This window comes from Macaca mulatta, chromosome 1 (assembly GCF_049350105.2).
Source record: "Macaca mulatta isolate MMU2019108-1 chromosome 1, T2T-MMU8v2.0, whole genome shotgun sequence".
Taxonomy (NCBI): domain Eukaryota; kingdom Metazoa; phylum Chordata; class Mammalia; order Primates; family Cercopithecidae; genus Macaca; species Macaca mulatta.
This window is the reverse complement of record NC_133406.1, coordinates 9,417,149-9,433,358: the sequence shown is the minus strand read 5'-3', so window position 1 is coordinate 9,433,358 and position 16,210 is coordinate 9,417,149. Positions and strand designations below refer to the sequence as shown.

The 16,210-nt window shown below is 36.7% G+C and overlaps 1 protein-coding gene across 6 annotated transcripts in view; it reads left to right on the top strand.

The window, feature by feature from the left end:
* Nucleotides 1–16,210, top strand: part of CHRM3 (cholinergic receptor muscarinic 3) — a 522,214-nt gene that overhangs the window by 281,462 nt on the left and 224,542 nt on the right. For all 6 annotated transcript variants that reach the window (XM_028843487.2, XM_015126492.3, XM_015126482.3 and 3 more), the window contains 1 exon segment: nt 1,010–1,112. The gene's annotated coding sequence lies outside the window, so the exon portion shown is untranslated.

Sequence of the window (16,210 nt, the reverse complement as noted above, 5' to 3'; positions counted from 1 at the left end):
ATGGGAGTGATCTACATCTAACTTGGCCTCTTTCCCTCATTAGACTTGGCTTTTCGAGAAGAAGACCAAGCCTCTACTTAGTATTTTAACCCAATACCTGCTTTATATTATTTGCTTTGTAAATATTGATCGAAATGATGAGTGAATGTCAAATACTTGTTGCTATGAAATAAGTTGAATCGGTAAAGTGAGTGATTCTTAAATTACTTGCTATAAAACATTAGGGGGAACTCATACTATTTGTGTCTCATTTTGTGCTGCTCTAACAAAATACCACAGACTGGGTAATTCACAATCAACAGACATGTATTGCCTTGTAATTCTGGGGGCTGGGAGGTCTAAGATCAAGGCACCCGTATCGGGCCTTCTTGCTGAGTCACCACAAAGCAGAAAAATGCGTGTCTTCACATGGCAGAAGGCAGAAAAGCAAAAGAGGAAAAGAGGGAGAAGGGAGATACTCAATGTTTTGTAACAGCATTCTCCCACCCATGAGGTCACAGCCCTCATAGCTTAATCACCGCTTAACGGTCCCACCTCTTACTACTGTGACACTGGCAATTACATTTCAGTATGAGTTTTGAAAAGGACAGTCGTTCTATACAAAACCATAGCAGCTTTGTATGAACCTAATAATATAAATGTATGTATGTTATGTGTACATATTTGTGGGGGAAGCTTATAAAATACTGCCAATTATTGGAAGTTTCAAACTGAGGGCAGGTGACCATATGGCAGAAACCATAAGCTGAGGCATCTGTGTTGAAAAGGAGGTTACAGTGTCTCATTGCCTCCCCAGTAACTGCTGTGGATCACTCCCTCAGTGGGACACCAACAGGTGTCATAGAATAAAAGAATTCCTTGATGAAGTATATTAGGAAATGCTGGGATAAATCTCCATTTTTGAAATCCATCATGTAATTAATATTCCATCTCACAATTCAGTGATCTGAGTGTACTACTTGTTCTTTTATCTTATTTTAAACTTATCCCTTCCCTGTTTCATTTTTAGCTTTTGCTGTGGCGTGGCACCTGGTCTCTTTCTAGAAGGAAAGTTCAACAAACAGCACAGTTCTGGACACATTGTATTGGTTTGATGATCCTACCTGGAACAGGTATGTAAAACCTCCAATACATGGTTACTGACACTTTTGAATCATAACTACGGATGTATATTCATTCCAGTGGATTACTGAGAATGGAATATGGTCTGAACAATTAAATTCGTGTGTCAGAGATGACTTTTGTCTTTTCTACTTAGAAGCATATGTTTATATTTTGGCATCTACAACTCCAGAAGACTACTTCATTTTCTTGGTTATATGATATGGTTATATGATAAGCTCAAATTAAGATTATAGTCATTCAAAGAGAGAGGGGAAAGTCTACAGTTATATGGTTCTGAAAATAAGATTTATCTAAAAATCTATGGAAATCAAATGAATGAAATATGACTGGTACTCTGGTATAAGTATAGTATTTGTAGTCCAAAATTATTACAGAAAAATATCAACTTCTTTCCCCTCCCCAAATTAGTCCAGGCTTAGAGAAAATTGTGTAATAACTCACAGGATAAAAATGACTACATATGTGAATTAATTAACAGAATTAAATCAATTAATTGACTGCTCGAACACTAAGATTTTGTGACAGTTACTCCCTTGGTGTATGCCAACATAAATATTACATAAAAACAAAACAGTATGGTGTTTGATAATATTAATGTTTAATGAATTCTCTTGAAGGGGATATTCTGAAAGTAGATTCTCACTATATATAAATATGTCAGCCTGTAGCTTCTGTCTAATTCAGACTTACTTGGATGAGCACTGTTTGTGAGTATGTAACGTAGATAGGTAGATGGATAGATAGATGAATAGAGACATAGGTACCTCACGACACCTATTACATAATATATGTATGTGTGTGTGTTTGTATATATAGTATGCAATGACTCAGGGATACTTTATTACAAGATTGCTTGCTTGTATGCAACTTTTAAAAATACTATTAGAAATATAGCAGGCTTGTTGAAATACTTGTACATATTTGGAAAAGTTTCCCATAAGTTATATTTTCAACAGGAAAACTATATAACAACTCACCTGCCTCTGCCTCCTCCCTCACCTCCATAAAAAGCATGTTGAAAATGAAGTTTGGGAAATTGGGAAGTAGCACAGAGGAGAATTAATCAGGTGTGAGCTCAAGACCTAGCTCTACTGCTTAACCATGGCCTTGGGAAGGTTTCTGTACTTCCTTGGGAAGCCTGTTGTTATTTAAATCTGAACAGGAGGGAGGGAGAGTGAGAGAGAGTAGAAAAATTCACCTCAAATTGCAATGTCCCAAATGTACCAGGTCACGTTTATTCTTAGAGATGTATGAAGTAATTAACGGATGTGTTTCTAAGGTTTTCCAAAAAGGTTTACTTTTACATCTGTGAGAGTCTGAAATCCGTGATTAGAGATCAATGGCCCTGATTTTAAGGCAGAAATTGCAACTGGTCATCTACTTGTCAGATCCACCTTAGTTCATTTATTTTGTTATTTGTTTTGGGACTACACAAATTTGTATGCATGATAACTAAGAAATTGCCAAACCAAAAAATCAGGACAGTTCACATAAAAATCTGGATTCCCAGTCTTCTCTTTCTCTGTAAATGATCAGAAATTCTTCATTTTAATTTCTACGTCTAACCCATCCAGTCCTTCACAGTTCACTCTGAGCCCGTAGGTCTCAACCCTCACTGTGAAGAGATACTGGTGCTCAGGCTTCACTGCAGAAAATTAAATCAACGCCTTTCAGGGTGGACCGCGGGCTTCAGAATTTTTAAAAGTTCCTCAAATTATTCCATGGTGCAGCCACTGCCCTAATACCTTCCCTTCTCTTCGTGTAAAAATATCCCCCAAGTCCAAGTCACATTCCTCACTTCCTCATCTCACCACTCTTCTCTGATAGTCCATGAATTATCTTATTTCTGTTCTTGTCCTATTCAATCCATGCTTCATCCAATAGCCAGAGTAATTGTCTTTATAGAAAATACCTGGTTGACTGCTGCTTCACCATCTTCAATAATAATAATAATAATTTAGGGTGATCATTTATACTTAGGTTGAATGAGGAATCTGACTTCAGTCTTTGTTGAAGGATTGAGTCATTGAAACATTAAATTTTGGAAGCAGATGGAAGAAGACTACAAAAGCTGTAGCAGTACCTTCTGCTTGGTCTTCTCCTCCCAGAAGTGACCCATAGTGATCCTTAGGCCAAAAGTCATTCACAAGTATAGAAATGGCATACATTGCTTACCTGTCCCAGATTGCCAACCAATCAGGGTCCTGATTGCACCTTACAGAGGATCAAAGGGATGTTGTAATTTGGTAGTGACACTACGATAAGATTAACTTGATGTCACAGCTACCAAAGTGTATTAAATGTCTCTCCTTCCTAAGTTGCATGATTCACCCAACAAAATTTGATATGGGTGAATTTTTAGGCAGAATAACAGAATTTGTTGTGCGTGTGTGTGGTTGGAGTGCTTATAGCTGAGGTCTTTTCTCCTGCTGCTCAGATATGTAGATGACCTTCTTTCCCACTAATAAATAACATTTTATTTGAAATGTGGAGAAGACCTTTTTTTTCTCCTAAGTGACCTTATAAACCATTTGTATTCATTTGTTTTCATGCTGCTGATTAAGACATACCCAAGAGTGGGAAGAAAAAGGGGTTTAATTGGACTTACAGTTCCACATGGCTGGGGAGGCCTCAAATCATGGCGGGAGGTGAAAGGCACTTCTTACATGGCAGCAGCCAGAGAAAAATGAGGAAGAAGCAATAGCAGAAACGCTTGATAAACACATCAGATCTTCTGAGACTTATTCACTGTCACAAGAATAGCACGGGAATGACCGGCCCCCATGATTCCATTCCCTCCCCCTGGGTCCCTCCCACAACACGTGGGAATTCTGGGAGATATGATTCAAATTGAGATTTGAGTGGGGACACAGCCAAACCACATCACTATTGTTTTAGCCACTGAAATCTTTCCTGTAGACCCTTATGCGCGTGGTTACATTTCCCATCGGAAGGGAAGAAGATGGGGTGTCATAAGAAAGTTTTCTTCAGAAAAGATACCTTTGGAGGTATTTTAATTGGGATTTATAAAGAAATTGATAAATTCAAACCACATTGAAGCTAAGTGGAAATTTGGTTCTGTGCCAACATTCCTGGTGCATGGCCCAATCAATTACTATTTTATCCTGGTGACAACTTTTGTCTCTAATATGAAACCATCAGTGTTTCACGATTTACACTATAAAAAAGATCAAGCCCCTGTGTTTAAAAATGTAACTAAAAACATGTATATGACATTCAAATAACTGAGACCAATAAAGATGTTATAAATTAGGCTGGGTGCAGTGCTCATGCCTGTAATCCCAGCACTTTGGGAGGCCACGGTGAAAGATTCAGTTGAGATCAGAAATCAAAACCAGCCTGAGCTGAACATAGTGACATCCTGTGTCTACACAAAAGAAATTTAAAAATTGGCCTGGTGTGGTGGCGCACACCTGTAGTGCTAAATACTTGGGAGGCTTAGGTGGGAGGATGGCTGGAGCCCAGGAGTTTAAGATTACAGTGAGCTATGATCATGCCACTGCACTCCAGCCTGTGAGCAAGAACTGGTCTCAAACAAACAAACAAAAAAAGATGTTATAAGGTGTTGAATCAACATGTGAGGCATGGTTACCTTCTTTATTTAAATTATTTTCATCAGCAAAGCTAAAGTGTGTTTGCGGATCTAATTTACTCAAACGATATGCCTGTGCAGAGCTATTCTGTGATCAAAAAAACAGTCGATCTTTTAAGCTTCCATATTTATTTTGGGATAAAAATGGGGACCAAAATACAGAGACACACAAACACATACACACTGAGCATCTTTAGAGGCACATTACGGAACAGTGCTTATTAACGAGATGTCTTTGTGTGTCCTTCTGGGATCAAGGTGGACTGGCCTTGTGTACAATTCTTCTCCTTCGTGAATAGAGCTGTAATGAGGTCACAGATTCCTTTCATGTCATTTTAGGAATTTCTTTGAAAGGATTCAGCAGCAATGTCCCTTATATGTTAGAGTTGTACATTAGTACAGGCAAAGCTTTTCAACTAATGTAAAGCACCATTTTTTTCTTCTAAATTCCTTCTATTCTCAAATGTCTGGGTTAAGAATAAAGGAAAATTAAAATCTCTGAAAAAGCCATCATTTTGCCACTACATGGAAGAGTTATTGGGAGATAAATTAATAGTATCTGAAATTAACCTTGGATTAAGCTTACTTCCTCTTGAATGCTCTACTGCTTGTTTTATTTGCTATTAACTCCCTTTAATCAGAGAGTTTCTCTAAAACTGGCATGCTATTGGTTAGGAATCATTAAAAAAACTAATGTAAAATATAAATATGCCCTCTGTTTATTATATGGCAGATACAACATGGACACTTGGTAATTTTGAGTTGATTAAGATTTGTATTATTTTATGTTAATACAACAAATGCTTCAAAAATATGTTTGTTAATGTCTACTTACTGTTACAGCAAAATTTTTTTAATCTGTTATTTCTCTGGCACCTTTTATTGACTTTTTGATTTTCATTGACACATAATAATTGCACATATTGATGTTTGGATACATGTGTACATTGTACAAAAATGTAATTAGGCTAGTTAACATATCGCGTCACCTCATTTATTTGTTGTAAGAACATCCAACATCCTGTCTTCTAGCTACTTTGAAATAGACAATACAGTATTGTTAACCACAGTCACCCTACTGCGTTATAGAACATCAAGACTTATTCCCCCTTTTTAAGTGTTACTTTGTACCCATTGACCGATGTATTGACTTTTGGGTGTGATTATTTTGGAACAAAAGATGTATTCTCCCAACATCCTCAATGCTTAAGCCATATTAGACTTTAGTAAATATTTGTGGAATGAGTAAATGAATAATTCACATCCAATGCATTTTTATTTTAAACACAAGCAGATGACATTATACCAAAGCTAGGAAGTGACTTAACCAATGAACTAGATGTATGAAGTAATGAGCAATAGAAATGGCAATTCATCAGATCAGAAGACTCTCTCTGGTGTGCTCTGCTGAAGCAGAGAGAGACATAGCTTATAAAGGATTTGGACAAAGTCAAAGGGCCAAAAAAGCTAATAGTTTTATTAGCAGCTCATCTAGATTTTATTTGGGCATAGCTGCCCACACTCTCTTTTCACCATTATTTTCATCTTTAAAGTCTTTTTTACTTTTTTCTGCCGTATTAAGGAGATGTGCTAGGTCTAAGGATTCCTAATTGAGGCCTCTTATCTTTAACAACTTTGCTAGAGTCATGTGGACAAACGTTAAGAGATAAAATTCGACAGCATCTCTGCAAACTCTAGTCTGGTATAGAAACAGCTCTACTTGTGAACAACTGAAAAGCTTCTAAGTTATCCAGTCAGGTAATATATTACCTCAGTAAAGTTTCTAAGAAGCATTTGGATCATTCTTTTGCCTCTGTCTATTTTTCTATGAAATTTCTGACTTTCCTTGGCAAAGCTTAAACCCAGTTAAAGATGATATGCTACATATTGCCTCACATTTGCATTTTAGAAAAAAAAAAAAAAAAGATGGCCCAAAGCAATAGGATGATCTTAGCAAAAATATAAGCTTTTCACATGTCAAATTATTTTTCTCAGCAATTGTGAAATTTCACTTTGATGTTGAATTACATTCTCCATTGTAACAACACACTGTGTCTCAGGGAATAAGTAACTCATGTATTTAGGATTCCTAAACCATATTCCCATATGGGGGAAGGTTTTTTAAACAAACCAATTTTTTTAAACTACTAAAAAATACAAAAAAATTAGCTGGGCATGTTGGCGCTAGAACCTGGGAAGCAGAGGCTGCAGTCAACTGAGATCATGCCACTGCACTACAGCCTGGGCAACAGAGGGATATTCCATCTCAAAAAAAAAAAAAAGAAATGAAGGAAAGCAGGAAGGAAGGAAGGAAGGAAGGGGAGAGAGGAAGGGAGGAAGGAAAGAAGGAAGGAAGGAAGGAAAGAAAGAAAGAAGAAGGGAGGAAGGGAAAAGAAAGAGAACAAGAAAAGAAAGAAAGAAAGGAAGGAAGGAAGGAAGGAAGGAAGGAAGGAAAAAGAGAGAAAAGAAAGAAAGAAAGAGAGAGGAAGGAAGGAAGGAGGGAAAAAAGAGAGAGAAAGAAAGAAAGAAAAAGGAAGGAAGGAAGGAAGGAAGGAAAGGAAGGAAGGAAGGAAGGAAGGAAGGAAGGAAGGAAGGAAGGAAGGAAGGAAGGAAGGAAGGAAGGAAGGAAGGAAAGAAAGAAGGAAAGGCATATGGAGACAGGATGATAATTTTTTTCTGGGACAGTGGAGAGATCGAGATTGGAGACCAGAGGGGAAAAGATAAGAAAAGGGGATGTTTGCAGGTGAACCAAAAGGACCTGTGTGAGGACATGTATTTAAAAGTAAACAAAACAGAAACAAAACTAAAATCAGCAGAAAAACCCCTCCCTTACATTTTCTTCTGTATCCTCTCTTGCTCTAGCCCCACTCACCATGTCACTGGAATTCCCTGTTCTTTAACCTCTGCCTACCTTCTCTGATTTCACAGGGCATTTTGGCTCTAATGAATATCACTATTCATGACACATGTAATGGCTTTGTCTTACTCTGCAACCACGTTTCTGTTCTCCCAGCCACAGAACTCCAGCTGGGACCTGGATGGCTCTATAATTTGAGGAAAGGTATTTAAATTCTCTGAGCTTCAGTTTCTTCATCTGTGAAAGTAAAAATAGTCATATTTTCTTCCTGGGAGTTTTGTGAGGAATAAAGGAGTATCTAACAAAAAGCAAGTACTTCTTAAATATCGTATTATCTCCCCAATTCACTATTAGTGGCAATTCATTGGTTTTCTTATAAGAAGGCATTGTAACCCATAGTCCTTTGTATTCTGCCATGCACTTCTCCAAATATTATATTATAGTACAAAAAAAAGCAATAATGAAAAGTTCCTTCTCCTCTCATGCACTGGGTTGTGGTACCTCTCAAAACTGTGTTCTGGACTGGGCTCAGTGGCTCATATCTGTAATCCCAGCAATTTGAGAGGCCGAGGTGAGCAAATCACCTGAGGTCAGGAATTCGAGACCAGCCTGGCCAACATACTGAAACCCTGTCTGTACTAAAAATACAAAATTAGCTGGGCATGGTGGTGTGCGCCCATAGTCCCAGCTACATGGGAGGCCGAGGCAGGAGAATTGCTTAAACCCAGGAGGCAGAGGTTGCAGTGAGCTGAGATCGTGCCATTGCACTCCAACCTGGGCAACAGAGCAAGACTCCATCTCAAAACAAACAAACAAACAAAAACCAAAAAACCGTGTCTGTCGTTGACTCCCGTCACTGCCTTCCTGCCACTGTTGCCTTCTCATCTCAACTGAATGACTCTAATATGCTCTTTAAGAGTCTCCTTCATGATCTTTCTACCATCAGTTTTGTCTCACTTGAATTTATCCTCTGCACTGATTCCAAAGTAATCTATAATTTTAAAAACTGGACTTCCTGTTACTCACTTCCTGTTACTCTTGATTCCATGGTGCCTATAGGTGCTTTGTTCTATAAACTTATCATAAAACAGCAGAGTTTCTATGGGAGCTCATCTGAAGCTGTTCCCTTCTGTGAATCCTATGTTCCACTGCTCCAGTATTTTATGATTTCCTGGGACTTATCCAAAGAGTATGCTTGCACATGCTGCTCATCCTGCCTGGACTACACGGAACCCTCTTTCCTGGGAAATTGGTGTTCACCTTCAAGGCTCAGATCCAGTGTCACCTGTTCAGTGATGCCTATCCCTCCTCTGCTCACCCTTCCTCGGGCAGAGTTAAAAGTTCTCCATGTTTTTCCCCAGAGCCCTTCCTTCATATTTATGCAGAATTCACTACTTTTATCAATTTCATTTATTTCTACTCCTCGGATTGCGAGTTCCTTGAGGACTGGAATCCCCACTATATTCATCATAGTACTGTGTCCCTAATGACAGTGCAAAGTGGTCACTGAATAAATGCTTTCTTGTCGAATTTTAACTGATCCATGAATTTCTTGATGTATCATCATTTTGCAGCTTGGGAAATTATACAATCAACTAATTTGCTCCACATGCTGGAGCATTCGGAAAGACCTGCAGAGAGTTTCATTCACTTGAACTGCTACTGCCCCATTCACCTGTTAGAAGAAAGTTCAAATAGAGAAAAATGTAATATACCTGCTTCCTAAAATGTTAGTAGCTTTAATAGCAGGGAATGGCATTCAATTTATTTCATATTATTAACACAAGTGCTTAGAAATGTATGATGCTCTCTTAAGAAAAATAGCTACTACTTAATGTCAAATGTTATCCATTCATTCAATATGTATTGATTATCTTAATATATGCAAGATTATCTATTACGTTATTATTTTACAGATACTATATTTTAACAATAATAAAATAATAATATGCTTGGAAAAATAATAAAATGGTAGATATGTCCTTTGATATCCAAGAATAATTAATTGATCCATTTTTACTAAGAATATTTGTACAAATTTTATATTTGATTTATCACTTTAGTTTATTTGTTAATAACTCATTTTAATGGCAGCCCATGCCACTTTTGTAACTCTGGTGCTGGTTCAGAAATTATTCATTAGTATGCTTTATGAGTGATGGTATTCCAGGACAATAACATGTAGTATTCCTAATCCATCGTTATTTATCAGAGCATCATGATCTTTCTGAGTAAATTAGATCATGTTGATAGTACTTAGAAATACTAAAATTAATCAATAACTTACTACATAGTTAATTCCGTTCTTTGTAAGTTTCAAGCTCTTTAACATTGAACAAATTTAGCAAATTTGCCATCTGTACATTATGAGATCATAAAAACGTGCCTTTATTATAAATGTGACATATTTTAACTAGGGACAGTTAAGAAAATATTCATTAGAGTTTACAAACATAGCCACATGCTGCACAATGATACTTCAGTCAAAGGCAGACCACAGTACAACAGTGCTCCCATAACGTAATCACTCCATATATTTACCCTACTGTTTCTATGTTCAGATATGTTTAGATAGCACAAATACCATTGTGTTACAATTGCCTACAATACTCAGTAGAGTAATATATTGTATAGGTTTGTAGCCTAGGAACGATGGACTATACCATATAACCTAGGTATGTAGTAAACTATGCCACCTAGGTTTGTGTGAGTACCCTCTATGATGTACACACAATAATGAAATACCTAATGACACACTTCTTAGAACATGTTAGTGTCGCTAAGTGATGCATGGATGTATGTTCCTACCACCATCAAATACGACTGCTGTTAATGTGTCATGAATACTGATGTTTCACATTAGTACACAAAACTGCTCTTAAGGTAGTTACCAGGCTGAAAAAAATAGGGAGTTTTGATACTTTCTGTTACTTTTTCTTTTAATATATTGCAAGGTTTTTCATTGATCTATTTGCAGAAGGAAAAAAATACATGTATAAATACACACATATACATACACATGTATTATATATAACATACATGCACATATATATGTATTATATACTCTATTATTATATAATATATTATACATATATACATATATATGTATATGTGGGTATTTTATACATGTGTATGTATAGAAATTTGTGTGTGTTCATGTGTGTGTGTGTGTATATATATTCCCATTAATTTATAAGCATTGTTTTGGGTTCTATGTATATAAATATATAATATGTATATAAATATATTATAGAAATGTATTTATACATCATATTCATAAATATATGATTCAATATAATATAACATATATTATATGTTTAATACAATATATATTTACATGTATTTCCATTTATTTATATAATAAATATAATATATAATATGTTACTCAATATAATATATAATTATATATAATACATAATACAATATATAATATAAAATAATATATACTATATAATTATATATAGTATATAATATATAACATATAATTATATATAATACATGATATATAATTATATAATTTATAATATATTATATATTATAATTTATAATATATTATGTATTTTATATTATGTTTTTATATGTATTTCATACATATATAAAATATAATATATTTTATATTATCTATGTATATTATGTAGTATATGAATTATATATTATTTAATATTCTATATTACATATCATATATTTATACATAGTATTTATATATTTTATTTTTGTACATTATATATAATATATATTTATGTATATATATATAATATACATTTCTAAATTATTTTAAATCATTTTGTGTTCCTAGGATAGTAAACTTGCCCTGCAATCTTATTTATTTCCTTGCTTTTCATATACAATGAAAGTGTATATGACTTTGGCTGCAGTATTATGATAAATTCACCATTGATTAAGTCATAATTAAAGATTGCTATTCAAAGATTCAAAAATTAAAGATAATAATTAAAATATACTACCTTCTTTCTAATATAATACTACTACATTTATTTTAAAATCCTCTAACCCTTTCTATGGGAGTTTTAAGTAACAGAGTAAAAATGTGATTTGCTTTCATGTTCATAATCACTAATCTTTTTTGTTGAAAAATATAGAATGAGATTTTTCTCAGTTTACTTTTTTTTCACAGAAGGATTCTATATTGAAATGTCAAAAATGTAAGATGCAGGAGGATATGACACCAATTGTTTCCTTAGCTTTGAGTACTCCCCTTGTGCACACAGAAAGACTTACATTCGAATTTAGGCTATCTAAATGTTGGTTGCATAAAGGAATGAAAAAAATGAATAAAAATGTAAATTTCTCTAAAGTATTTTTAAATAAGACTTAAAATGATTACAAAATAACAGGGTTTATGAAATAGATTTTTTTTTTTTTTTTTTTTTTGAGACGGAGTCTGGCTCTGTCACGCCTCCCGGGTTCACGCCATTCTCCTGCCTCAGCCTCCCGAGTAGCTGGGACTACAGGCGCCCGCCACTTCGCCCGGCTAGTTTTTTGTATTTTTTAGTAGAGACGGGGTTTCACCGTGTTAGCCAGGATGGTCTCGATCTCCTGACCTAGTGATCTGCCCGTCTCGGCCTCCCAAAGTGCTGGGATTACAGGCTTGAGCCACCGCGCCCGGCCATGAAATAGATTTTTAATATTGCTGCACATTAGAAGACATACAGTTATGCCTCAAATGTATTCAACTTATGTTGGAGGAGGGATTTCCTTTACTTCCACAACTTTGCACTATGTCTTCAAAGAGTTTGCTTTCTCTTTCTCAGAGATCCTAACAGTGGGATATCTATTGACTGCATATTCTGTGCCAAACATTCTTTTAGGCATTGAGGCTAACACAGCAAATAAAATGGAAGAGTCCGTGCCTTTGTGGAGGTTATATTCTGGTAGAGGAAGGTGGAAAGTACTAGGATGCACATGTAGATATTCAGTGTCCAGTGTAGGGATTTCGGTCAGGAGCTGTCCAATTAGGGGAGATTCGGGAATAGTCCACATTATTTTAGGCCAATTCAAAGCTTGGGAAGAGCTAAGATTGCCCAGGGAGAGCACATGGAGTGAGGAGGCGAGAAGAGACAAGAGCCCTAGGACTGCCCGTGCTTCCAAGCCCATAGCATCCCAGAACACGCTTAAAGGGTCACTTGACACTAAGAGAGAGAGAGAGAGAGAGAGGAGAGAGAGAGAGAGAGATGTTGGGTGGAGTTCTCCTTTTCTTCAGAAGTTCTCCTTTTCTTCAAAGGCAATGCATTCACCTCTGCCATACTATCCAGAATTTCACGGATTCACATTTCAATGTATTTCTCCAAAGTGGTATGAGAGCAAGTTTTTGGAGATATAATACTTGAAACTTGAAATTTCTTTTTTTAAGTCTTGCTCTGTTGCCAGGCTGGAGTGCAGCGAGGTGATCTCGGCTCACTGCAACCTCCACCTCCTGGGTTCAAGCAATTCTCCCAACTCAGTCTCCTGAGTAGCTGGGACTACAGGCGTGCACCACCACGCCCAGCTAATTATTTTATTTTATTTTACATTTTATGTTATTTTATTTTATTTTTAGTAGAGACGGAGTTTCACCGTGTTGGCCAGGATGGTCTCTATCTCCCGACCTCGTGACCCGCCCGCCTCAGTCTCCCAAAGTGCTGGGATTACAGGTGTGAGCCATTGCACCCGGCCCTGAAATTTCTAAAATAATCCCAGCTAGGCAAAATAATCACCAAGAAAAGGGGCTGCATTAACATAAATTGAGCATATTTAACCCAAAGTACTTTCTCAACTTAAGAAAAAAAAAAAATACTGGCTGGGCGCAGTGGCTCATGCCTGTAATCCCAGCACTTTGGGAGGCCGAGGCGGGCGGATCACGAGGTCAGGAGATCGAGACCATCCTGGCTAACATGGTGAAACCGCGTCTCTTCTAAAAATACAGAAAAATTAGTAGGGCGTGGTGGCGGGCGCCTGCAGCCCCAGCTACTCGGGAGGCTGAGGCAGGAGAATGGTGTGAACCCGGGAGGCGGAGCTTGCAGTGAGCCGAGATCGCGCCACTGCACTCCAGCCTGGGTGACAGAGCAAGACTCCATCTCAAAAGAAAAAAAAAATTACTTAAAAACAGGACTATATTTCTCAGAATTTACCCCTTATATGGAAATTCACAATAAATGATTTTCTTCTCTGCTTGGGAAAAGATCATCATTTAAAAGAGCTGAATATGGTTGTTTTTGTTAGTATTCCAAGAAATTCAGGATGTTTATGTGATATGTAGTGGCTGAAAAATTTTAAATATATATTTATTTCTAATTCATCTGCTTGTAACAAAGTACCTAAATGTATATATAGTGATCTGAGGAGACAGGAATCCAGTGGGTTAATGAGAAATGGCAAAGGATTTGAGGTTGATGATGATGTTTGGACCCTAGCTGAGGGTAGCAGAATAGCAGACAGCTTTGGTTAGCTGTGACCATTAGATACTGGTCTATAGGCTGGACCAAGGGAAGCAAAGACCTTATATCACTCAGGAAATTTTGCTGGGCTCTAATTGGAGGTATCATGAGCTGAGCCCTTCCTGCTGCTGGGGGAATCCAGGAGCAGTCCCATTCAGGTCACCAGACCTCCATGGTCACAGGTCACCAGACCTCCATGATCACAGAGTGACAGCTGGGCAGTGATGGGCTTCAAGGGCAAATTTAAGATTTTCGGGAAGCAGTTGGCTTTTATTTGAAACTTGCAGGATCCCCTCAGACATATAAAAAGAGATATTGGTAAGTGCAATGAAGAACTTGCCATGGTTGGGTTGTGGGAGTAATTTTTAAAAATATTATGGTTCTGCCTTTGTGTTTGCTCAAAGAATTTTACCTCACTCAACATGTTGTTAGAACATTTTCCTGATTCCTACAAAAAAAAAAAAGAAAGAAAGAAAATATTTTAAAGGTCAGAAGCTACAAGCTTTTCATCATTTAGCCAAGACACATCGATAATATAGTCTATGTATTCAGTTTAAACAAAATGTCAACTTGAGAGAGTAACTATCAAGCTGTTACCTGAAGACAGATTAGAATGACATTAAGCTGTGGCCTTCATGCCTATCTGGAGATCTTAGCATATAGTTATTCATCGACTTTTAAATTTTATATATTGACAGAGAAAACAGTCACTCATAATTTTAAATGAACTCTAAGTGTTTTATGTGTTATTAACCTTTTTTTCTCAGTCATGCTAATGTCTCCTAATTTAGATATATACATAAATAGTGAATGAAATGTCTCTCTCCATATTTTGATGTGAAATAGGATGTCTGCTTTAGACTCAAGGCTTACAAGCCCCAAAGGACACACCATTTGAGAATCCCCCCTAAAGACTAAGTGTCTAGAAAGATCAGTTGTGAAGTCATGAAATCAAAGAGTACTTATTTTAGTGTTTTGACAAGGATCCTGAGGCAAGAGACCTCAGGGGATGCAATGATCTCAAAAAGAATTAGCGATTTTAAATGTCACCAGTGTCTTACATCAATTTCTTGGAGACTCCTTTCCAGAAATCTACTCCGGTTTCCTTCTTCCGTATCTAAGAAGTGGTCTTGCTCTTGAGCAAAACGGTAATATCTTCCAGATAAATAATAAGAGTCGGATAGCAGTCAGTCTGGGAGATACATTTAGGTATGTGTTTTTTGAAGGACCTGGCCTTGTTCATGATTATATACCTCATCTTCCTGTGAACTTTGTATATGGGTGGACCAAGCTTTTCGATGGGGCAGAGTATCTATGAAGTTTACATGAATTAAGGTCCAAGAATCAAGACTTTGGCGTTTAAATCTGCTCAGAGAAGATTTCTGTATCAAAAATAATTTAAAATCTGTGGTTAGTTATTTTTTTAAAATGAACTCTCCTTGAGTAAGAAATAGCAGCTGAGGTTAAAGAAGGAACTGTGTGTCTCACTGTTTTGAAATATTGTCAGCTATTTTCAAAAATAACACGAAAGGACCACAAGGTAATCCTGCTGTTATACTCAAACCTGATGAGACTCTAATGAGTAAATTGGTTCCATTACTCAAGAGGAACATGGACAATTTGAAGAGGGTTTGCAGGATAATCACAAAAATTAATAACCTAACAAAAGGCAGGAAAAGTTATGAAAACTGAAGTGCTTGCCAATAGGAAATTCAATGATCTTTGAACTCAGGAAGAGCTACTTGAGAGAAGATGCTAGTTCCATTTGCTCTTCCTGTAAGGAACAAAACAGACAGCAAACACCAATGTAAAGGCTTTACACTGGAGGAAGGAAACAGTTTCTCCATGGTGAAACTTGGGAAATTGCAGGAGTGGGACCTAAAGAAGATCGTAGCATTTAATTGTTCAAAGGACCTGGCTACAAAGAGGATAGATTTTTTCATCTGTTTGTTTTGGCTTCGGTACATTCTGACCTACATTGATTCTTTAATTTTTCCAACAGTTTCTATGAATTTTGTTCATGCACTTTGTAAATGTACATCTTAAGTGCATTTAGGAGTAAGAAACCGAATCACATGCAGTGTTTGTATCCCTGCTCTGTGTTCATGCACGCCTGTGCTTCCTCCATATTTTCTTCACACCACTTTGAAGGAAAAGTATGGTGATTGTTACCTTTGGCTC